The sequence below is a fragment of the Crinia signifera genome, chromosome 4 (assembly GCF_055691185.1).
Source record: "Crinia signifera chromosome 4, ASM5569118v1, whole genome shotgun sequence".
In the NCBI taxonomy this organism is placed as follows: Eukaryota; Metazoa; Chordata; class Amphibia; order Anura; family Myobatrachidae; genus Crinia; species Crinia signifera.
In genome coordinates, this window is record NC_139220.1 from 128,113,491 (window position 1) to 128,137,689 (window position 24,199).

Genomic DNA, 24,199 nt, shown 5'->3' on the forward strand with positions numbered 1-24,199 from the left:
CGTCTGGGTGCAGGGACACCCGGACGGCGTGCAACAGTACCCCCCCCCCCTTGAGGAAGGGTTAACAACCCTTTCCCACCAGGTTTATCTGGGAATTGACGAAAAAAGGCCCTCCTAAGATTGGGTGAATGCAAATCTACATCGGAAACCCAGGACCTCTCTTCGGGACCAAATCCCCTCCAGTGTACCAGAAACTGCAAGGAACCTCTCACAAGTCTAGAATCGAGGATCTTTTCCACGCGGAACTCCTGTTGCCCCTGCACCATCACTGGGGCGGAGCCATTCCTCAGTCTGCGAGGAAATCTCTGTGAAAACACCACTGGCTTAAGAAGCGAAACATGAAAGGTACTCGAAATCCTAAGGGACTTAGGTAAAGCAAGACGGAATGCTACCGGATTAACCCTCCTGACAATCCGAAAAGGCCCAATGAACCGAGGCCCTAACCTTGCTGATGGTTGGTGAAGCTTTATATTACGGGTGGATAGCCACACCCAGTCACCAACTTTGAAAGAGCAAGGCCGTCTGGATTTGTCAGAGAATACCTTCTATCTGAAAGCAGCTTCTTTAAGGGCCAAGTAGACTTTCCTCCATACGACTTTGAGGCGAGAGGCAGCTGAGGAAGAAGAGCCAGAGGCATTCGGTCCCAGAGAATTAGCCCGTGGATGGAATCCGTAGACTGCAAAAAAGGGCGACGTCTTAGAGGCCGAATGATGTGCGTTATTATACGCAAATTCGGCTAACGGCAAGAAACTAACCCAGTCATTTTGAAGTTTGGAAACAAAAACCCTCAGATATTGTTTAAGAGACTGATTAAGGCGTTCTGTTTGTCCATTGGCCTGTGGATGGAATGCGGAGGTAAGGCTGATCTTAACCTTCAAGGCAGCACAGAACATTCTCCAAAACTGAACCACAAACTGTGGACCCCGGTCAGACACAATATCACTGGGAAACCCGTGCAGACGAAAAATGTGTTGAAGGAATAGCATGGCCAGTTCTTTAGCCGAGGGTAACTGCCTTAAAGCCACGAAATGCGCCATCTTAGAAAATCTATCGATGACGACCCAAATGACTTGACAGTGTGATGAGACTGGAAGACCCACAATAAAATTCATGGCCAGATGGGACCAAGGCCTGCCAGGAACGGACAAAGGCAACAACTCTCCCAATGGTCGAGAACGTGGAACTTTGGGGGAAATTTACTAAAGGAAATTTGTAAAAAATAGGTGTATTTGTATCCAGAAATACACTTATGTTTGACATTTACTATCTCGAAAATACGGCAATTCGTATTCGTATTGATAGCACATCAATACAACTACGAATTGCCGTATTTTCGGGATAGTAAATGTCAAAAATAAGTGTATTTCTGGATACAAATACACCTATTTTTTTACAAATTTCCTTTAGTAAATTTCCCCCTTTATGTCGGGCACACTCCGGACAAGACAAGACAAAGTCCTTGCTGTCCCTGGCCATCCCTGGCCACCAGACCACTCGGGATAATAAAGCAAGGGTTTTATATACTCCTGGGTGACCAGAAATCTTAGTATCATGGCATTCTGCCAACACTCTGCGTCTCAATGAAGGAGGAACAAACAGTTTATTCTCTGGAGTTTGGGCTGGAGCTTGCCCTTGAGCTTGCCGGAGAAGACCCTCCAAGGTCTGGCTAACTCCGGCATGGATACAGGATGAAGGGATGATGGACCCAGGCTTGATCCCACCCTCTTGTTGAGGAACAAAACATCTGGAAAGGGCGTCTGCCCTAATGTTTTTCGATCCAGGGACATAAGAAATAATGAAATTAAATCTCATAAAGAAGAGTGCCCACCGGGCTTGGCGAGCGTTCAGTCTTTTGGCTGATTCAATGTATTGTAGATTCTTATGATCGGTTAAGACCAGAATCTGATGAACAGCTCCTTCCAGCCACTGACGCCATTCATCAAAGGCCCACTTAATGGCAAGTAACTCCCTGTTTCCCACATCATAATTGGACTCAGCTTGAGAAAATTTTCTGGACATGTAGGCACAGGGGTGGAATTGTGAAGACTCCGGATCTCTCTGAGAGAGAACCGCCCCTGCCCCAACTTCGGAGGCGTCGACTTCCAACACAAATGGCAGCTCAGGGTTGGGATGTCTAAGAACTGGAGCCGAGATGAAGACTTGCTTCAAGGTCTTGAAAGCCTGTTCTACCTGAGGAGTCCATGCAGATGGATCCGCACCTTTCTTGGTCAACGCCACCAAGGGTGCCACAATTGAAGAGAAGGCATGAATGAATCGCCTATAATAATTGGCGAACCCAAGAAATCGCTGGACTGCTTTTAAATTGGTGGGTCGCACCCAATCTAAAATGGCTTGTAATTTCTTGGGGTCCATTTGGAACCCTTGTGAAGAAATTATATATCCCAAGAAAGACACCTGGGTCACCTCAAATTCGCATTTCTCTAATTTGGCGAATAACTGATTCTCGCGCAATTTTTGCAGAACCTGACGAACTTGTGTCCTATGCGAGTCCAAGTCTTGGGAAAAAATTAAAATATCATCTAAATAGACAACCACGAACTTGCCCAAGAATTCCCGAAGGACATCGTTAATAAAATCCTGAAAAACGGCTGGGGCATTGGATAGCCCAAAAGGCATTACCAGGTACTCATAGTGCCCCGTCTGAGTACTGAATGCCGTTTTCCACTCGTCCCCTTCCAGGATTCTTATGAGGTATTAAGCCCCCCTAAGGTCAATTTTAGAAAAAATGGTAGCGGAACGTAGTTGGTCAAACAGCACCGTAATTAAAGGAAGGGGTTAGGTGTTTTTCACCGTAATTTTATTAAGGGCACGGAAATCTATGCACGGCCTCAAAGAACCATCCTTCTTTTCCACAAAGAAGAAGCCGGCGCTGAGCGGAGATTTAGAAGGCCGAATAAACCCCTTGGATAAACTTTCTTGGATGTACTCATCCATGGCCTTTGTCTCCGGGAGAGACAATGCATAAAGTCTACTCTTGGGCAATGGCGCGTTGGGGACCAATTGGATGGCACAGTCGTATGGCCGATGTGGAGGTAAACTGTCGGCCTTACCCTTTGAAAACACGTCTGCGTAATCCCGGTAGGGAATGGGAATTCCCGCTAAAGAGGTGGATTTCACAGGGAGCGAAATATGAAGGCACTTCTGGGTAATCTCCCCCAGGCGCCAATCAATGATGGGATTGTGTTTTCTCAACCAGGGGAAACCCAACACGATGGGTACCGAAGGACATGAGGTTAACAAGAAAGTGATCTCCTCCTGGTGAAATAGACCAATGGTCAACTGTATGGGTGGAGTCTGAAATGTAACGGCCCCATTGGACAGAACCCCACCATCTAAGCCCCATAAGGTAATGGGGATAGGAAGCTGGAGTTGCGGAATCCCCAAACTCTGGGCGAGGGAGGAGTCCAGGAAATTACCAGCCGCGGCGATGTCAATAAATACTGACCCCGAAAAATTACCCCCTTGAAAAGAAATATGCCCCGGGATTAATAATGAATCTAGAGAGGAAAAGAGCTGAAGGCCAAAGTGAACCCTCTCTTCGTTCACTTGGCCCGGCCTTTTACTGGCCTATTGGGACAATTTCTCAAGATGTGACCTTTACAGCCACAGTATAAGCACAGACCTGAACTTAATCGACGAGCCCTTTCTTCCGGGGAAATGCGAGCTGCCCAAGTTGCATGGGCTCCTCACTTTCCTCAGGGGTCATCGGAACATAGGGAACCACCCGAGTGAGCGAGCCCCGCTCCGACCTCCGCTCACGGAGGCGACGGTCAATTTTAATGGCTAATTCCATTAACTTGTCCAATGTTTTAGGTGCCGGGTATTGAATGAGGCAATCCTTGATCTCATCGGAAAGACCGCAACGAAACTGACTGCGTAATGCAGGGTCGTTCCACCCGCAATCATTCGCCCATCGGCGGAACTCGGTACAATAAACCTCGGCTGGGTCTTTCCCTTGCCTAAGGGCTCTAAGATGGGTCTCTGCTGAGGCTTCACGGTCAGGATCATCATACAACAACCCGAGAGAACTAAAGAAGCTGTCAACGGAAGCCAGGGCTGGGCTGTCCGAAGGCTATCCAAAGGCCCAGGTCTGGGAGTCACCCTGGAGCAAAGAGATAACTAGTCCAATACGCTGGGCCTCGGATGAGAAGGAGCGTGTTTTGAGCCGAAAATACAACTTGCAACTCTCACGAAAATTAAAAAAGGTTTTGCGGTCTCCAGAGAACCGATCAGGCAAGTTCATTTTGGGATCTGAACCCCCTGAGTCTGGAGGTCGCGACCTCTGCTCTTGGGACGCTACCTTCAAGGACAATTCCCGGACCATCTGAGTAAGCCCTTGAAGCTGATCAGAAAACGTCTGAGACGGGGTACTCATAATATCAAACGACACAAATAACTACCCCTCCAGGTATTTGACAGGGGAGACCTGTCTTTATTCTGGCCGGTTATAATGTTACGTTGCCCTGGCCTGGGCACCAGGGACAATACGGGTTCCAGACGGTGAGAAGATAAGGCGTGAGCCCACAGCCGGGACCGCCGGTTAGGACGGCCACAGCGGGTCCTACACTCTCTCTGTTGAGTCCCCGAGGCAGATGGCAAACCCCTGCGGAGCTAGGCTTCACCTTTGGCCGCCGCGTTCGAAGGAGCGAGTTAAGCCCGCTCCGACCCCGATGCAGCCAGGTCTTATGTGGTGACAAGGGGTAAGCGATCGCCACGGGGAACACTCAAAAAGATAAGCTGACTACTGGACCTAACTGGAAACTGGCCCCTAACTGCCGGCACCAGGCCAAGACGGGGAGTGCGACCTAGTCGCAGACACCAGTGGAAAGAAGGGAGTCCCCAAGAATACTCCAAAGGGACCGTGACTCCCAAAGCAGGGATCAGGAAGAACGGTGACACTCCTGCCTAAACAAGACACTAATGACAGATGGGGGCCAGGGAACACATACAAAAAGACGGGGACAAGAATACAAAAGAAGATAACCAAGGACAGTCCCACGGAGGGGCTTAGCCACGGAGGGCCAGAGAACCAAACAAGCAAAAGACCAGAGCTCCACTGGAGCACTTACGTGACCCACGGAAGATGGAGACAGTGGGTCCGCTGCAGGCTCACAGGCTGACGATGGAATACAGCAGAGGAGTCTGGTGAAGTACTGGGAACAAGGGATCCACAGGAAAACACAGCTGACAGGCTGGGAGACAAGGCGGGCTGCAATGGAGACCTGCAGCCAGGAAGACTGGGACCAAGGACCCAGGGGACCGGAGAATGGCAGCAAATAGCTACTGGAGCATAAAGCTATAACCGGCGTCTGTGCCCAGCAGACGCCGGCTATTTATTCAAATTTTGCGCCGCCTGACTGACGTCAGGCGCGCACGTTGCTGGCTGCCGGGCGGAAGCTCCGGGACGTTGCCTAGCAACGCCCCGACGCTTAGCCTCCGAGCGAGGCTTGGGACGCTGCTCGGCAACGTCCCCCGCCGCGTCAGATGACGCTGCGTCTGCAGCGTCAGATGACACTGTGCTCGCCGTCCGTCTGGGTGCAGGGACACCCGGACGGCATGCAACATCTCGCTGTCAGAGGATGCCGAGGATTCCCCCAAACAGCGAGGCTCGTGGCTAATGCAGGGAGCCCCCTGCATTTACATTTAGCCGCGAGTCTCGCTGTCACAGCTCGCCAGCAGCAATGACGTGTATGCAGGGCCGGCGCCACCACTAGGCAGGTTTAGGCATTTTCCTAGGGCGCTGGCCCTGGAGGGCGGAAGTTAGGATAAGGTGTGACCCCCTGGACTGAGGTAAGCTGCAACTCTCAAATCATCCCTCCCCACAAGTGACTCAGCGGCCTTTGTCGCATCACTCGCCACACCTTCTCTCCGGTGGAGCAATGCCGGGCATTTCGCCCCCACCCCGTGGAGCAACGCAGATAGGACGTTGCTATGAGCGGTTGAGTGCCGGATCGGGACTGCAGCCCCCTAGCGTCCGTCTTGCTGCCCATACATACCCCCGGCAGCCCGGAGTCTGACAGGGGCGATGTCCCCCCGAGGAAGCGACAGCGTCTGACACATCTGAGCTCGGAGGAGAAGCGCTCACGAGGTGCGGTTACCCTAACACTCCCGGGGGGGGGGGTTACTGGGGGCACATAGCTATCATGGAATGTGTGTGGCTGGGCACTGGCAAGGTCGGTGCTGACAGTGTGTGGGAGATAGCCCCCCCGCAGGTGGAGCGGATGAGCGCTAGGGCCCCGCCGTACCCCCCCCTCCTTGTTGCTTGGGGCGCTACAGTGGCTTGCAACAGCCCTGCGTGTATGTTACACAGATGTTATGCTTATTTCATTTGTTTCTGTCATTTCTTTATTTTATAAAAAAAAAAAACTTAGTGCTGATTATATAATATCTAATCTAAACTGTGTAAAGACATTGCTATAAAAAGCCAATGTGTTATCTTAATATCCTGTGACAAGCGGCACATCCCTGGATGTTTCCAGTGAGTATATATTTAGAAACAGTAGGATACACCCTCTTTCCAAGATTATGGACTTCAGAGGTTTCAGTTTATGTTTTGATTGAGATTAAACTGTGTAAGTCTGGCCACAGAGATGTTATTGGTAACATTGCAAGACAGATAAATACTGAGACAATACATTTCTCTTTCTAGATTTATTTCCTAGGAAATTACTTGTGTTTTAAATACAAATGTATAAAAAAAAAGATAATAGTGTATATCTCTATCCTAATTTTAGTTGAATACAATATTATGATTATAATACATTCATGACCACCATGTATTTGTATACACTTATTAGGAGGGGCATCTTTTGCACAGACATGGCCATATCTAGGGGTATTGTTGCTTCCCATGGCACCTATGTGGAATGTAGAGTGACTGAAACAGCGTCCTGCAGTCTAGAAATGTACTGACCAGGGCCGGCGCCACCACTAGGCAGCTGTAGGCATTTGCCTAGGGCGCCGGCACCTGGAGGGTGGCAGTTCGCCCCTCACCCCCAGCATGGAGGGTTAGCGAAATGTGGTACCTGTGTAAAAAACTTGCGTCCCCGGCGTCCCTGCAGTGCTGGAGCGTGCAGGGGTGTCCGTGCCGCCGGGGGAACCTGCAGCGCTGTCATTGTGTATAAGCTGGCCGCGGCCGGCGGGGTCCCTACAGTGAATAGAAAATAACTAGCGCTATGAGCGCGGCGGCGCGGGAAGCGCTAGTTATTTTCTATTCACTGCAGGGACCCCGCCGGCCGCAGCCAGCTTATACACAATGACAGCGCCGCAGGTTCCCCCGGCGGCACGGACACCCCTGCACGCTCCAGCACTGCAGGGACACTGGGGACGCAAGTTTTTTACACAGGTACCCCCCCCCCCCCCGGCACCGGGGCGCCCCCACCCCGACTCGCCTGGGGCGCTCCGGTGCCTTTCACCGGCCCTGGTACTGACTATAGTATCCTTGTTACTCTATTATTTACTTACAGTTTCGGTACTTGTGAGTTATCCGGGCGCCGATGTTGAAATTGAATATCAGTACAATAAGAGTACGATGCGACGCGATGCGACGCGATTTCCCTTGAAATTTCCTCCTATCCAAAATCGCGTCATAATCGCGTCGCATTGTATGGTATACAATGCCACGCGATGCGACGCAACGCGATTTTAACACTTCCCGCCCAATTGTAATCCCGCCCTCTGCCACATCTGGCACAATTTCACTCTGAGGGACCTTTTCATGCCCTACTATCCACTAGGGTGTGGAGTGAGAATAGAATAGTGTGGCGAGCGCAGCGAGCCACCGAGGCCCGAAGCGTGGCGAGCGCAGCGAGCCCCGCGAGGGGACGCGGATACCTTCACAGGTAAGTGCGTCCCTTCGCGGGCTTCACAGGTGTCCGCTCGCCACGCTTCGGGCCTCGGTGGCTCGCTGCGCTCGCCACACTATTCTATTCTCACTCCACGCCCTAGTGGATAGTAGGGCATGAAAAGGTCGGAGGACGCGTACCGCCGCCCCTCGCGGGCTCGCTGCGCTCGCCACGCTTCGGGTTGGCGTCAATAGTGGAGTGGCGTTAACAATGGGGATGGGATTTAAGCTTTGTCACTTTTTGGGGGTTTTGGCCATTTTTACACTGAAATGAATGTAAAATCGGGTCTCAGGGACCATTTTACATTGATTCCAATGTTAAAATCGGGTACACTGCTAAAATCGGGTGCTGATCTCGTCGCGTCGCATCGCATGCCATTTGGTTAACACGCGATGCGACGCGATCCGATCCGATGGTACCCGATCTAAAATCGGGCGCCCGGATAACTCACAAGTACCACAGTTTCTTATATAGTGCAGCAGATTCTGTTGCACTTTACAATAGTAGACAGTGATAAAACAAACTGGGTAACAGCAGACAGACTTGGAGGTTAGAGGGCCCTGCTGCAAGCTTACAATCTATAGGACTACATTCAGAAGTGTCCTTAGGTTAGATTCTCCCTAGTCCCAGAGGCAAGCAGCCCAGAATGTGCTTGTGACACTCGTATGGAGCTTCTCAGGAAATGGGTCATTGGGTTGACCATTGAAGGTTGACAGGGCTTAGGTTGACACCTGAAATAGGTCAACATGGCTAAGGTCGACAGGGTTGGAAGGTTGACACAAGCATTAGTTCAACAATGGTCGACAGTCAAAGGGTTGACGTGTTTTTCACCTTTTTTTTGTCCCAAATGATGGCATGGTCAACATGAACACCGTCTAAGTGTACGGCAGTCCCCTCATATGGCTCGCTCACCATACTTCAGGCACGGTGCCTCACTGCGATCGGCACACTATTTTATTCTCCCACCATGCCTTAGTGGACAGTAGGGCATGAAATACCGCCTGTCGGCACATGTCGGCTCAAAAAAATTTTAAATCTAATTTTGACCATTTGACTGTTGACATTGCCTCTGTCGACCTAATGCTTGTGTCGACCTTCCAACCCTGTCTACTTTAACCATATCATCCTATTTAGGTGTCGACCTAAGCCCTGTTGACCTTCAGTGGTCGACCCAATGCATGTTGACCTAAATAGGGTTGACCAAGTGACTGTATTCCGCTTCTCATTGGTTCCTGCCTTATTATAGAACAGGTGCAGGAACACACTGATGATGATGATGATGATGATGATGATGATGATGTTGATAATGATGACATCATAAGTAGTAAACTAGGCACATATGCAGCCAATGCAGAAGCACACATATAGTTGTGTTTATATGCTAAAATGCCCCCTAGTCCTGGTGAATTTTATTTTGAGTGATTTATGTCCAGCTATTTGAAAAACAATTATACCGGGCAGAACATACATACATATAATGCAGATAATTGCTATGCGTTAAAATGATTATGATTCTAAGTGAACAAAATGAAAATAGTTCCCTGTAACAGATGCAAGTGCAAGTAATAGATTTAGGCCAGCTTTAGAACCGGCGAGTTAATCCTCTTGTTCAGAATGTAATCAACTTTCGCCAAGCACTGGCCTTTTTCATGTCTTGATACTAACATTACAGTGGGGATAACCTCTTGCAACTTCTATTAAATCCCGCAACAAGAAGGGATACAGCGGAATTCCATCCTCTGTAATGGTACAACTGTACATAAGCAGTAACAGGCAGGCACAGCAATGCTATTTTTACAGAAGGTCTCCATATTGATTTTTCCATTATAGAAACAAACAGAGGTATTCCATCACATACTCATTATACACCACATATCACAACAGGACATCTTTCAAAGCAAGATCAGCCTTTAAATTCTTATTTTGGTACACAGGTGAGGCATAGCGTGCTAGCAATAAATAATCTTTTAACCAAATTGATTTGTTTTTCTTTGTCTACACTTCCTGCAGAAATAGACAAATAAAGTATAAAAATAGAAATAAAATATGTGTTGGATTACAAACTGCCAGCAGTCTACTGTACGCCCCTGTTTGCATAGCTGCAGGCCAGAGTAACAGTACTGCTTTTTGGAGTGAACGTGTCTCTCATGATAAATATAGTTTTTTATGATTAATATTAAATAAGACATTTTACTTCATGGTGAGCATTCCTCATCAACCAATTGAGCCAAGCATTGTTTTAATTAGTAGAGTGGAAATCGCCGTTCTCTCCACAGAACCACCTGAACATTTTTTATTTAGTCACTGGGAATATTGGACCAAATAAATGAGATTGCATGACAAACACTGCTGTCCGCTGTACATGCAATAAGGTTACAAAGAGGTCAACGTGTCAAAGATGAGCAGTAACTGTACTATACATACAGGGTGCACAGTCACTAAGAAGTCCTGACACCATCTGCTCATTATGATATAATGTTGACGGCATATATGCGTAAAGTCACAAAAATGGTTCCAATGTAATACAATGTGGTGACATCATTATAAATCTAGCCAATGGAAAGTCTAGAGAAGGCATTTTATATAGGTTGTATTAGTACTTGAACTGGAAACAGCACTAGAGTAAGGTGAAAGCAGGATTCTACCTCACAGGCATCAGACTTGGCCTGATTGGTCAGACTGATCATGGCTGTCCTTAACACATGGCCTGATTGAGAGATATATACAAAAGTCTTGTTGCAACTGGGTCATTGTATGCAGATACTGTTCCAAAATATGCAAATATCGGATTTGTATTAAGAAAGCCATCAGAATCCTTACAATTCCAAACAGCTACATACAAACACATATCATCTACTACAGATCAACTGATTATCTGCCTTCTTATTAGCCCTTTGAGTGACAATTTGTCAAAATAGGAGTGAAAATAGGCAAAAGAAAATGTTTGTTCATCATAATGACCTGTGTTTACCTTATATAGGAAATATAATCTTTTTTTACACATTTTTTATTTGAATTTTTATAAGAATTGTGAGCGTCTCTGGCATTTTTAGCAGATATTTTTCACATGTCTCAGAAAGATGTTGGTACTCAAAGATTTAACATATGGCTGATGGAATTAAGATGCTGGTGTCAATGAAGCTGCATACAAACAAAGACACAGTCGCTGGCTCCAAAGCGTTTATAAAATGGTCACAACATGTACACCTTTTTCTAACCGGAGGTTGGTATAATGATACCGGGACAGTGGCGGAACTCCCGGAGGCAATGGAGTCATCTGCCGCCGGGCGCCCGGTTTAAAGGGGCGATGGCTCCATTGCCTCCGATGTTCATATGCTTAATTCTGTGCCACAGTTCTTTTAATATGCGGCGGCCGTGCGCTGGGTGCGAGTGCCCCCCCACCGGGTGCGAGTGCCCCTCCCCCCTTGTATGCAGCTGCCGGCCGCATCACCGCTCTTCCCTGTCACCTGGCTGCTCACTTCAAGTTGTCTGCGGAAGTCGGTCCCCTGACATCTGCCCGGCGCCTGAGTGAGCAGAGCAAGCCAGTCTCAGTGACGAAGAGCCGGGAGGGACACTGAGCGACGTGAAGTGTCGGGAGCTGCTGCCGGGCGATGGTGGATGAGTGGCATGTGACAGTGAGTGAAGAAACAGGGTGGTAGACGCTGCAGCAGCAGCCAACCCCAGTGTACCTTACTGTCCTACTTGTGTGATCCTATCTACCACACCAACATATCTTTACAGTGCATTAAATGCCCATGTGTACATCAGCATTGCATGTATATGCTCCAGTGTCCTTCACAGTCCTATCTGTGTGCTCTAGTGTATCTTACTGTATTTTCAGTATGCGACTGTATACCCCAGTATACATCACCATGTCTGTGTGCCCTAGTGTACCTCACTGTCCTGTGGGCCTGATTCAGACCCAGTTGAATGTCCTTTTACTGGGCATCTACTAGGTTTTTGTTACTAGCAGTACCAGGGCCATCTCTCAAGGACTGTTCAAGTGGAGTGGGGATTCAGTGCAGGGGGGCACCAACATTAATCTTGCCTCCGGGCAACTGAGATGAACTTACGCCACTGTACCGGGAGACTGGTGCCTGACATCAGTTAGGATTCCTGACTGCCGGAATATGGAACATAAGAATATGGGCAGCCTAATTAGTGTGCAGCCTGGAATGGGGGATTAGTTTTAGCCACTACTGGGGGGAATTAGGGATAGGCTGTGGGAAGGGGGGTTAGAGTGAGGCATTTAGAGGGGGGGGTTAGGGTTAGGCTGGTGGGGCAGGGGGTTAGGGTTAGGCGGTGGGGTAGGGGAGTTTGGCTTAGGCACTAGCAGGAAGGGTTAGGGTCAGCCCGCTGGGGGGGTAGGGTTAGGCTGTTGGAAGGGAGGTGAATGGGGGCAGGGAGAGGGTAAGTATTCTTACATGATCCCTGTCAGATTCCTTCCTTCGGGATGCCGGCATCAGCATCCTGGCCACCAGTCAACATACATTACAAATGGTAACTTTCAGGAAATCAATCTGTGTCCTAATCCTCTCTGTGAAAGACATTGCAGAGGCATCGAGATGCATGCGTCGTGTCACTCAGATATGTGTTCCGTGTGACCCAGATGCATATGCCATGTGACTCACCGTGGTTTTTCAGAATATTTTGCTCTTTTTGGGGGTGTTTTTTTTCCCCACCACCCTTTTTTCTAAACTTACCTCGTCCCCCGACATCCACGAAGGCCTTAAGGATCCTCTACAGCAGCATCTCCGGTCCCAGGGGTGCATTGAGTGCCCGCGCACTCGCGCAATGCACCCCTGGGACAGGAGATGCCACTGAAGAGAATTCTGAAGGCCGCCGTGGTCATCGGGGACAGGGTAAGTATGAAAAAAAGGGGCAGGGAGGAAACACTCCCAAATATTCTGAAAAACCACAGATTTTGGAATATTTCGGTTTTTGAAATACACAGATAAGGGAGAACAATAGTCCCATAATGGTGATTTCTTTTCCAATGAAAGCTCACAGATACACAACATTAATAGTTTTTTCTTTTTTTTAAAAATCAATTTACATGCACACATCCATAAGCAATGCAACACCAATGTTATCAGAAATACAGGGAAATAACTAAAACATTATGGAGGTCTGAGTAACGTTTTGGTGGAAACACAAGGATATTAGGAGAGACACCCTGGCTGCATCCTCTTCCCCTGCACTGCGCTATTTAGAGATAAAGAAAACATCACAGTTCTCTTCACATCTGAGCAGAAATTCCTTTTGGAACCCTGGCATGATGGTATGTTAAACGCCTTGCAGTATTCTCATTCCGCTCCCTGCTGACAGCAAACACTGCAAATGGGATCACTGAGTGCCCTGGAGAAGCACACGTGTCTGCTACAGTACATGGAGACGGCAGATGCACCTCTGGCAGAATACTACGCAGCACATATTTATCCTATAAACAGAAAGCATCTGGCCAGTAAATATCAATTTTACTGATTAACACCTCACACAATGCAAATCCATGTAACCAGCACCAAGTTACCAGAATATAATTCATCATACATTGAATCAGTAATTTGTAGAGAGGCAGCTTACAAGTATCCACATTGGCTAATATCAGCTCTAATTACCTGTAGTCAACTTACAGTTCCCCCAGGACCAGCTCGAGGGCTTTTAAAGCAGAGCGGTTACACAGAGACCTCACCTCTTACGGTACACAGTGCGGCCACCAGGACCTAAGATTGGGGCTAACTACCAGCTGTAACCCTATCAATGCCACAATGATTTGCGACAAGGCGTGCCACATACCTACGCAGTAACCCCTTAGAAACACCCCCACTATGGAGCCAGTCCCCACAGATCATTCTTGCGTGGCGTGCAGCCGATGTCCCGCCTCAAAAGCTGGAGCCTGGTGTGCGGCATCGTGCCGAAGGTGAATCTGCAACCGCAGCTGATTCCCCTCCTCCGTCTGCCTTGTGCACCGCTTCTGCCCGCCCTGCTATACACAGCATTGCAACAAATGTGACAAAATACATAACTGATATACAACGCATTTACCCACAAACCGCCTTAATCCTCACAAACCTTGCTACCTGCCAAGCATCCTTGGCACTGCTTCCGCATATATCCACTTCCTCCTTTATATACCTTTTCCTTTTTTATTTTTTAAACGCCACACAAAATACCATTACAATACCGATGTTGACATGCATAAAACAGAATCACATGTTTATGACAGAAAAGGGTGGGTGGGATTGCACTCATGTTGTTCTGTGCGTCTGGCCTCCCCCACTGCCCCAGCCTTTTAACCCGCTCCTGGCCACACTGCCCCCTAGGTGCAAAAAAGGGGGACAGGGTACCTGCCTGCACCCCTTTCCCCCTTGATGCTCGGACCGCAAGCCGTGCAGCCTGCCCCTCCCCTTTGTGCCGCAATGCCGCCATACCGGTGCCTATGCTTCCTAGTGCAAAAGGGGCCATTACAACCCATTTGAGATGGCTATAGACAGCCTGGAAGTCCAAAGATCTGTGTAGAGTCTGGAATGTTAGCAATACTAGATGTGCTGTGTTCAGAAAATCATGTCTCTTATATGGCCATCTTTCCTGCTCTCTGCCATCCTACCTCCTCTATTACCACCCCCACTAACAACTTTCAGTCATGGTGTGTGAGCCATTGCAAATCTTTGCAGTTTAGACATCTAGGTATCTGGCTCCTTCCCAGAGAGTCCAGCCACTGTATAGTGTTTTCCCTCCTACTCCAGCCACCCATTGATGCAATTCTGTCACATGTTTACTGGTAAGTGACTATTTTTTTTCTAATTTGGGTCATATATATTTTCAAAAGAAACAACAAAAATACTACAAAATTTCTGTTGACTTTTTTGTGATTACAATTTTCACATTAACCTTTTAACCGTGTCGACGTTCTGTACCTGTCGAACCCTTGCTCAGCTATGCCATTGATTGGACCCTGTGAGCTGGGTCAGTGACATGCCCAATAGAAGTGTTAATAGTTTCTTTTTATCGATTAACAAAATGTAAAGTGAATGAACAGAAGAAACATTAAAATCAAATAATTATTTGATGTGACCACCATTTGCTTTCAAAATAGCATCTAGTTCAAGTGTACCTGGAGGAACTGATGTTGTTTTGTGGGCAAATACAGTATTTTTTTTGTTTGTTAATGTGGAATAAGATGAAGTTGGATTGGATAGCTCCAAAATTCTAACACAGGCTGCTAGTAAATCAGCTAGATACTGCATTACTGTGAATATATAGTCTAGAAAGCAGCAATACTAAGCTAAGGTTGCAAAATTGCTGGACCCGAGTAATTTGAAAAGGCCCTTTCACACCGCACGTCGACCCATATTATTTGTGACACGTGAAAGGGGTATTAGTGACAATTTAGCAGCTAGAGTGTTCTTCACACCAGCTAAGAGAGTATAACACTTGCGAGATAAAATAATTGATTATATTTTCGCTAGTATCCTCTTCCTATGAAAATACCATTAATTATTTAATTTTTATTTGTGAATATTTTTGCTTTAGAAGAGTTCTTTTTGTCTTGTATGCAATATTTTGAATGTGTCACGACCATTGGACACAAGCAGAGCTTACCGGTCCGGGTCCACCGACGGGGTCTCAGGTCCCTTCATGTTGGTAACGGCCGGAGGAGTCCTGCTGCTGTGTCCCAGCGGCCGTGCCTGTCATCTCCTGCCTAGTGTAGTTGGTCTCCACTCCAGGGCGCCATGTTGGCTTGGCCCTGTGTCCTACAGTGTGCCTCCATCTTTCCGTGGCCGCCCAATGGCTTTCACTCAGACTTCCCGCTTGTCCAATCAGGAACATGCCCGGGGGATTTAATCCCTCATCTGACTCTTAGCAGATGCCAGTGCTTCGCTATCTCTTCCCAGGAGGTAACCTGTGCTTCCTAGCATGCTCCTGCACCAGTGTCTCTACATCTGACTCTGTTCCTGTTATCTCCCAGTGTGTACCGGCACCAGCGTCTCCATACCTGCGTGCTTCCCAGTGAGCACCTGCACCAGTGTTCCCACACCTGTGTGCTTCCAAGTCTGCTGCTCCTGTTATCTCCCAGTGTGTATCGGCACCAGCATCTCCATACCTGCGTGCTTCCCAGCGAGCACCTGCACCAGCGTTCCCACACCTGTGTGCTTCCAAGTCTGCTGCTCCTGTTATCTCCCAGTGTGTACCGGCACCAGCGTCTCCATACCTTCAAGCTTCCCAGTGAGTACCTGCACCAGCGTTCCCACATCTGTGTGCTTCCAAGTCTGCTGCTAATGTTATCTCCCAGTGTGTACCGGCACCAGCATCTCCATACCTGTGTGCTTCCCAGTGAGTACCTGCACCAGTGTTCCCACACCTGCGTGCTTCCAAGTCAGCTGCTCCTGTTATCTCCCAGTGTGTACCGGCACCAGTGTCTCCATACCTGCGTGCTTCCCAGTGAGCACCTGCACCAGCGTTCCCACACTTGAGTGCTTTCAAGACTGTGCTCCTGTGATCTCCCAGTGTGTACCTGCACCAGTGTTCCCACACCAGTGTGCTTCAAGTCCGCTGCTCCAGTGATCTCCCAGTGTGTATCAGCACCAACATTCCCACACCTGTGTGCCTCCAAGTCTGCAGCTCCAGTGATCTCCCAGTGTGTACCTGCACCGGCGTTCCCACACCTGTGTGCATCCAAGTCCGCTGCCCCAGTAATCTCCCACTGTGTATCTGCACCAGTGTTCCCATACCTGTGTACCTCCAAGTCTGCAGCTCCGGTGATCTCCCAGTGTGTACCCGCACCAGCATTGCCACACCAGTGTGCTTCCAAGACTGTGTTCCCGTTGTCTCCCAGTGTGTACCTTCATCCCAGTGGTTCTACTCCATGCTTCCAAGCACCTGTGCCTCTGAGACTGTAATACATTGATACCAGGTACTATCTATCTTTGCATATGTCAAAGACTGTATATCAAGCCTGCTACCTTCCATCCTTCAGAGTGCCCCCTAGCTCCTGACCAGCAAACGGACTCACAAAACCCACGAGTCCTGACAGAATGTATTTCCCGTTTTTATAAAAATGGAAAGAACAAATTGTATTTATGTTTCATAGTCTTCTTGACTGAACTATGAACGAAGGATTACTTAGACCAGAAGAATTAATCTCTTAAGAAGTTTGCACTTTGATTTCAGCCAGCTAAAAGATAATCTTACAATTGGTCAGTGAGGTCAGAGGATAGTGGTCTGATAGTTGTCTAGAAAAGATTATACACGTTAGGAGAACCATCTCTTCTCTCTGATCCTTTGCCTCTTTTCTCCACACTTAACACAGAATGATTATTCATAGCATTATTCATTGAATTAAAGTATGCTATGAAGATTTATTTTTGTAATTCAGATTAAAAGAACTACAGAGTGTATTTTTTTCAGTTAAGTGTATCTAATATTACCAGCTTTTATTAAAAATGCTCTGGTAAATGGACAATTAAATAGAGATAGCCTGAATGGTGCCACCCAAGAACTGAACCTTCAGGCTGACATTAGCAGATCTGTACTATCCGATGCCCCTTTAACATATGAAACATTTTTAACAATCTGTATTATTTGACACCACACTTAGATAATAAAATGAACCGGTATATGCAATTTATAACGTTTTATAGCGCCAATTATGAAATGTGTCTATAAGTGTAAAAAAAAAACACACAGACATTCTGTGGATATAGAAATGAATGGCTTTATATGTAGAAATCTAACACCAGTAGCAAAGGATCTTTGACAAATTAATGTGGCTTATTACATAGTGGCAATTTACTGCCAACGATGCAATAACTGCAAGCCATCATTTACCACATCAATACAACTGTTAACCCACTTCATTTCCTGCTGGACCTAATGAATATTTTGTTTCACTATATTGATAAGTTCGGTAGATCACCACACTATTCCAAATAGTATGTGTGAGGATACCGCGTATTGGGACCGTAATACGATATGTATGATCATTAAGTAAATGATCATTAAGTCCACCGACCAAACGCGATGCCTCGGTGTCATCATTGACTCCTCCCTCTCTTTCACCCCCCACATTCGTGCTCTCTCACAGTCTTGCCGCTTTCACCTACGCAACATCTCACGCATCAGACCATTCCTCTCCACTGACGCGACCAAAATTCTCATTCACTCTCTTGTCATCTCCCGCCTTGACTACTGCAACATCCTTCTCTCTGGGCTACCTCTCACCCGCCTCGCACCTCTCCAATCCATTCTTAACGCTGCTGCTAGGCTCATCTTCCTCTCCCGCCGCTCTACCTCCGCCTCCCCCCTCTGTTTATCTCTTCACTGGCTCCCCATTCCTTTCCGAGTTCTCTTTAAACTCCTCACCACCACCTACAAGGCTCTCTCCTCCTCCACAGCTCCCTACCTCTCTTCACTGATCTCTATCCACACTCCCTCCCGTCCTCTTCGCTCCATCGCTGACCGCCGACTGACCTCTCACCTAATCACCTCCTCCCACTCCCGTGTCCAAGATTTCTCTCGCGCTGCCCCCCTGCACTGGAACAACCTCCCGCCACCCATCAGGCTATCTGATTCCCTTACCTCCTTCAAGCGCTCCCTCAAAACCCACTTTTTTCGACTAGCCTATCCCTCCTCCTAACCTCTTTTGATCCTCCTATCCTGCCTCCGTTCCCCTCCGTTCCTACTTATCCTATTGTATTTCGTTCGTCCACCCACCTATTTTTAGTATGTTAACTCTTATGAGCAGGGCCCTCCTTCCTCACGTACTCACCCTACCTCATTACCTCACCTGTGCTCCTGTCCTGTTCTTCCCTTCCTCTACTTCATCTTCGGTCTCCTTGACTATTTTGACACCTACTTCTGAACTGATGCTGATTTTAGTTCTACCAGCTATACCCCTATTTATACTGTATCTTTCTACACACCCTGTACGTTACCTTGTAATTTTTTTTTTTTTTTTGCTATGTATGGCGCTGCGGACACTTTGTGGCGCCTTATAAATAAACGTACTACTACTACTAAGTAAAAAAAAATCACACAGGTACAGGGGAGAGAAATATATAACAGCAACTTTTTGCAGAAGGGGAGGAAACTGGAGTAGCCATGGAAACCACTAAAGCAGGCATCTCCAAAGTCAGGCCCGGGGGCCAATTGCGGCCCTTGCTGTCATTTCAAGTGGCCCGCAGCCTCCAACTGTAAGCGGGCAGAGCATCAGATGTGGGAAGCACAGGACACTAAAGGTGGGGCCCCGGCGAGCACGTCTTTACATTGCTGTCTGCTGCAGTGAGTAGGTGCCTGCCGCCACAGTTAGATGTGTTTGGCGTCCTATCCCTGCTGCTGCAATCATATATTACCCTACTCCACAATCACAGTGACAGCAGTGTTTGGGGAGGGGGGCAGCAAGGGGGAAGCTTGCTCCCGTAACATGCAGAGCGGAGGAGGGCAGCAGCGGGAGCCCAAGCATCTCCTGTCCTTGCAGTGCCTGCTTTGCCTCTCCTTCCTCTGGCTCACACAAGGGGCTGGGAAACATACAGAGAAGGGAGGGGGCAGAGTGGGGGACATAGTGAATGGGGGTCATACAGTGAATGGGAGTCATACAGTGAAGGAGGGTCAGGCTTGGGGACATACAATGAATGGAGGCACTGATGGACATTAAGAGAAGGGGGGCAGGCTGGGGGACAGTGAATGGGTGCAGAGTGGGGAACATACAGTGAATGGGGGACATACAGTGAATGGGGCAGGCTGGGGGAAATACAGTGAAGGGGCAGGCTGGGGGACAGAGTGGGGGACCATTCTGATGTGATTAATGATTCAAAGAATGTCAGGCTGAATGGTGGGCCCCCACACATTTACACTTCACCAAATCTGGTTCTCGTCGCAAAAAGTTTGGACACCCCTGCACTAAAGCATGATATCGCTTTGAAACTCTCTTCCCTTTCTTTCTCTCTCCTTTTCTCTGTGACACCATCCCTCTCTTTCTCTTTGACCCTGTATCTCTCTTCCTGGCACTCTCTCCTTCGGACACTGTATTGCTCTCTCTGACACTCTCTCCCCCTTTTCTCTTTATGACACAGTTCTCTTTCTCTTCCTGACACTCTGTCTCTCATTCTCTGACACTGTCTTTATCCATTTCTCCCTTACTGACACTGTCTCTGTCTCTAACACTGTCTCTCTTTATCTGACACTGTCTCTTTATCTTACAATGGGGCAGATTTATTAACCAGCATTAAGTGCAGAAACGCACTTAACGCTGGTTAACTGGGGGGATTACGTTTTCCCCACTTTATTACTAGCGCATCTAATGTGCGCTAGTGACAGCCCGCCGAGTTACGCATAGCGGGGTTGTCCCCTGCAATCCACCCCAGTGTTTAGCGGCGGGGGCGATGTATTAACAGCCGCTCAGGCGTTAATTCTCCCCAGCCACTTCGCCAGCTCATGGCTAGCGTTGTCCTATCCCCCACTGCGAGGACAACGCTAGCTCTGTTTCTGGCTTGGGCTGCGCTGGAGATCTTGCAGTTTTAGCGAGATCTCACGCATGCCCAGACAGCCGGCCGGGGGGAGGAAAGCGCATTGCGCATGCGCGGGATGCTGGGGGAGCCGATAAGGAGAACCGTTCACGATAAGCATAATGAATCTCCTTATCGGCTGGGGGGGGGGGGGGTTAATACATCTGCACATAACGGGTGCCCGCTTCTCCACATGTGCAAAACGTTATCAGCAGTTTCATACATCTGCCCCACTGTCTCTTGCAATATCTTTCTCTCTATCTCTGACACTGTCCCTTTCTCTATTTCACTCTCTCTCCATGACTTTTTCTTTTAAACTCTTGTTCTAAATCTCTTTCTTTCTCTCCATACCTATCTCTCCCACTGACACTATCTCTATAATTGGCACTGTACCTACCTTTCTCCTCCTGACACCTTCTTTAACTTTTTCTCTCTCTTCCTGGCACTCTTTTTGTGTGTGTGTGTGTGTGTCTCTCTCTCTCTCTCTCTCTCTCTCTCTCTCTCTCTCATCTCCCTGACACTCTCTCCATGACACTGACCCTCTCTGTCTGACACTGTCTAACTTTCTCTCTCTGACAGTCTCACCTGACTCTTTTATTGATACTTTCTCTCCCACTCTAACACTGATCCTATCTCTTACTACATGACGTAGTCTCTCACTATATATATTTATATATCCATGACTCTCTCTCTCTCTCTGACACTGTCTCTCTCCCAAACACTATCTCTCTTTTAGATTTTTCAATCTATGACACTCTTTCTCCCTCTTTTCCTGAAACTATGTCCATATATTTCTGCCTGTAACCCACTTATTATCTACCTCTCTTCATGATGCGCTCTCACTATCTATTGTTCCATTATTTTACTCTAGCCCTACCACCATGACACACTCACTCCTACTCACTTCCATTGCTTTCTATCTCTATCCCTGATTCCCTCTCTCTCTTCCCTCCTTCTGGAAAAGTGGGTATGCAACAAGGGGAGTGGCTTCAATGGGAATACCATATCCATATAATGGGAAGAGAGTGATACCTTGGAAAGGCAGATGCAGGGCCATCTCCTATATATTTGGCTACATCTGTCACTCAAAGTGGGTGTCTGTGTCTATAACGCTCTGTTCCTGGACTTTCCTCTTAATGTGTGATTGCCTTCATCTGTGCTGAACACCTTTCTGAGAAATTAACCTGTTTAAAACAGGTGATGGCAATCATACATTAAGGGGAAGTCTAGAAACAGAGCATTGTGTCCCTCCTGGAGAGGGTCATGTTGGGAGGTATGTGACAGAGAACCAGCCCAGTGAGCCCACAGACAGTGCCAGACACCCACTGCCTTCCCATTTTGCCCAGCACTGCTACTCCACAGCCACCAGGTGAGCGCCCCCCTCCCGCGATTTGCGGCAAAACCTCCCCCCCCCCCGCGCCCCCCCCCCTCCCGCGATTCGCGGCAAAAACACCCGCTCCCCCGCGACCCCCCCTACCGCGATTCGCAGCAAAAACACCCCCGCGACCCCCCCTCCCGCGATTCGCTGCAAAAAGAACCCCCCCACGACCCCTCCCGCAATTCGCGGCATAACCACCACCCCGCGACCCCCCCCTCCCGCGAATCGCGGCAAACCCTCCCCCGTGACCCCCCCCCCGATTCGCGGAAAAAACACCCCCACCGCGACCTCCCTCCCGCGATTCGCGGCAAAAAGAACCCCCCCGCGACCCCCCCTTGCACGATTGGCGGCACCCCCCCTGCGACCCCCCTCCCGCGATTCGCGGCACCCCCCCCCCTAAATTTGCAGCAGCCCCAGGATTAAATGGCACATGCAAAACACTGACATGGCTATGATCGACAATGAAAAAGGTTGACATGAGTTTTTGAAGATTTATTATTAATTTTTTTAATTTTTTCATATTCATTCTCATGTGTCGACATTGACACCAATGAAGTGGCATACTTATGTCAACATTTACATGTGTTGATCTTTCTGTGTTGATTTTTTTCTTGTGGCGATTCGCGTCACACCCCCCGCAACCCCCCCTCCGGCGATTCACGGCACACACACACACACCTCCCCCGCGATTCTCGGCACCCCACCCCGTGACCCCCCCTCCCGTGATTCACGACACACCCCCGCGACCCCCCCTCCCATGATTCGCTGCAACCCCCGCCCCGTAACCCCCCCTCCCGCGATTCGCGGCACCCACCCCCGCGACCCCCCCTCCCGCAATTCGCGGCACCTCCCCCCCCCCCCCGCGATTCGCGGCAGCTCCAGAATTAAATTGCACATGGAAAACACTGACATGGCTATGGTCGACAATGAAAAAGGTTGACATGAGTTTTTTTCATTTTTTGAATGTTTTCATATTCATTCTCATGTGTCGACATGGACACCAATGAAGTGCCACACTTATGTCAACATTTACATGTGTTGACCTTTCTGTGTTGATTTTTTCTTGTGGCGATTCGCGTCACACCCCCCCCCACCCCCCGCAACCCCCACTCCCGCGATTCACGGCACACACACACCCCCCCGCGATTCCCGGCACCCCACCCCATGACCCCTCCTCCCGTGATTCACGGCACACCCCCGCGACCCCCCCTCCCATGATTCGCTGCAACCCCCGCCCCGTAACCCCCCCTCCCGCGATTCGCGGCACCCACCCCCGCGACCCCCCCTCCCGCAATTCGCGGCACCTCCCCCCCCCCCCGCGATTCGCGGCAGCTCCAGAATTAAATTGCACATGGAAAACACTGACATGGCTATGGTCGACAATGAAAAAGGTTGACATGAGTTTTTTTCATTTTTTGAATGTTTTCATATTCATTCTCATGTGTCGACATGGACACCAATGAAGTGCCACACTTATGTCAACATTTACATGTGTTGACCTTTCTGTGTTGATTTTTTCTTGTGGCGATTCGCGTCACACCCCCCCACCCCCCCCACGCAACCCCCACTCCCGCGATTCACGGCACACACACACCCCCCCGCGATTCACGGCACCCCACCCCGTGACCCCCCCTCCCGTGATTCACGGCACACCCCCGCGACCCCCCCTCCCATGATTCGCCGCAACCCCCGCCCCCGTAACCCCCCTCCCGCGATTTGCGGCAACCCACCCCGCGACCCCCCTCCCGCGATTCTCTGCAATCCCTCCCGCGATTCGCAGCATCCACCCCCCCACAACCCCCCTCCTGCAATTCGCGGCACCCCCCGCGACCCCCCCTCCTGCAATTCGCGGCACCCTCCGCGACCCCCCTCCCGCGATTCGCGGACACCTAAGTTGCAATACAGGGCATCTTTCATACAATTCTAACCATATTTCTCATATACAAACGTTCACAAATTAAGGGGGCGCAGCCCCTTACGACGGTGTGAAGAGCGCCCATAGGGCGCGATGAATCACCTAGTCTTAATGTATGAGGCTTAATGGGCAGCTGCCCAAGAGCCCCCCAATTCTAGGGGCCTTCGAACAGGGCAGATTGGGCTGTGAGCATCTCCCTACTGAGATTCTTGGGAGGAAGTAGAAAATCAGAGCAGCCAGTCCGCATTCTCTTCCTGCTTCCCAGCATGCAGCCAGACATTGTATGGAAGCATGGCGAGAAGTGCTAAAGGACTGCAGGAGAGACATAATAAAAAATAAATTGCCATTAATGGGTGTGTAGGGGCCTCAGTGCACTGCTTTACCCAGGGCCTACAATACCGTTAAGATGGCCCTGGGCAGTAGTTGACAGAAGAGGAATTGGATGACAGGGTGATGATGACAGGAAGAGAAGGTGGGTGATGGTAGGTAAAGGGTGTCATGGGGGATGCAGTGAGCAACTCCAGGGAATGGGTGAGAG

At 49.0% G+C, this 24,199-nt stretch overlaps 1 protein-coding gene across 2 annotated transcripts in view; it reads right to left on the reverse strand.

Annotated features, from left to right (window-relative positions):
* TMCC3 (transmembrane and coiled-coil domain family 3) overlaps positions 1-13,816 on the reverse strand; it is a 290,647-nt gene extending 276,831 nt beyond the window's left edge. Inside the window, exon 1 of one of the 2 annotated variants that reach the window (XM_083182412.1) lies at positions 13,662-13,816. The gene's annotated coding sequence lies outside the window, so the exon portion shown is untranslated. Of the gene's footprint in view, positions 1-13,483; positions 13,634-13,661 lie in introns of those variants that run through there. The other variant, XM_083182413.1, reaches the window with a different exon arrangement.
* Positions 13,817-24,199: the final 10,383 nt, after the last annotated feature.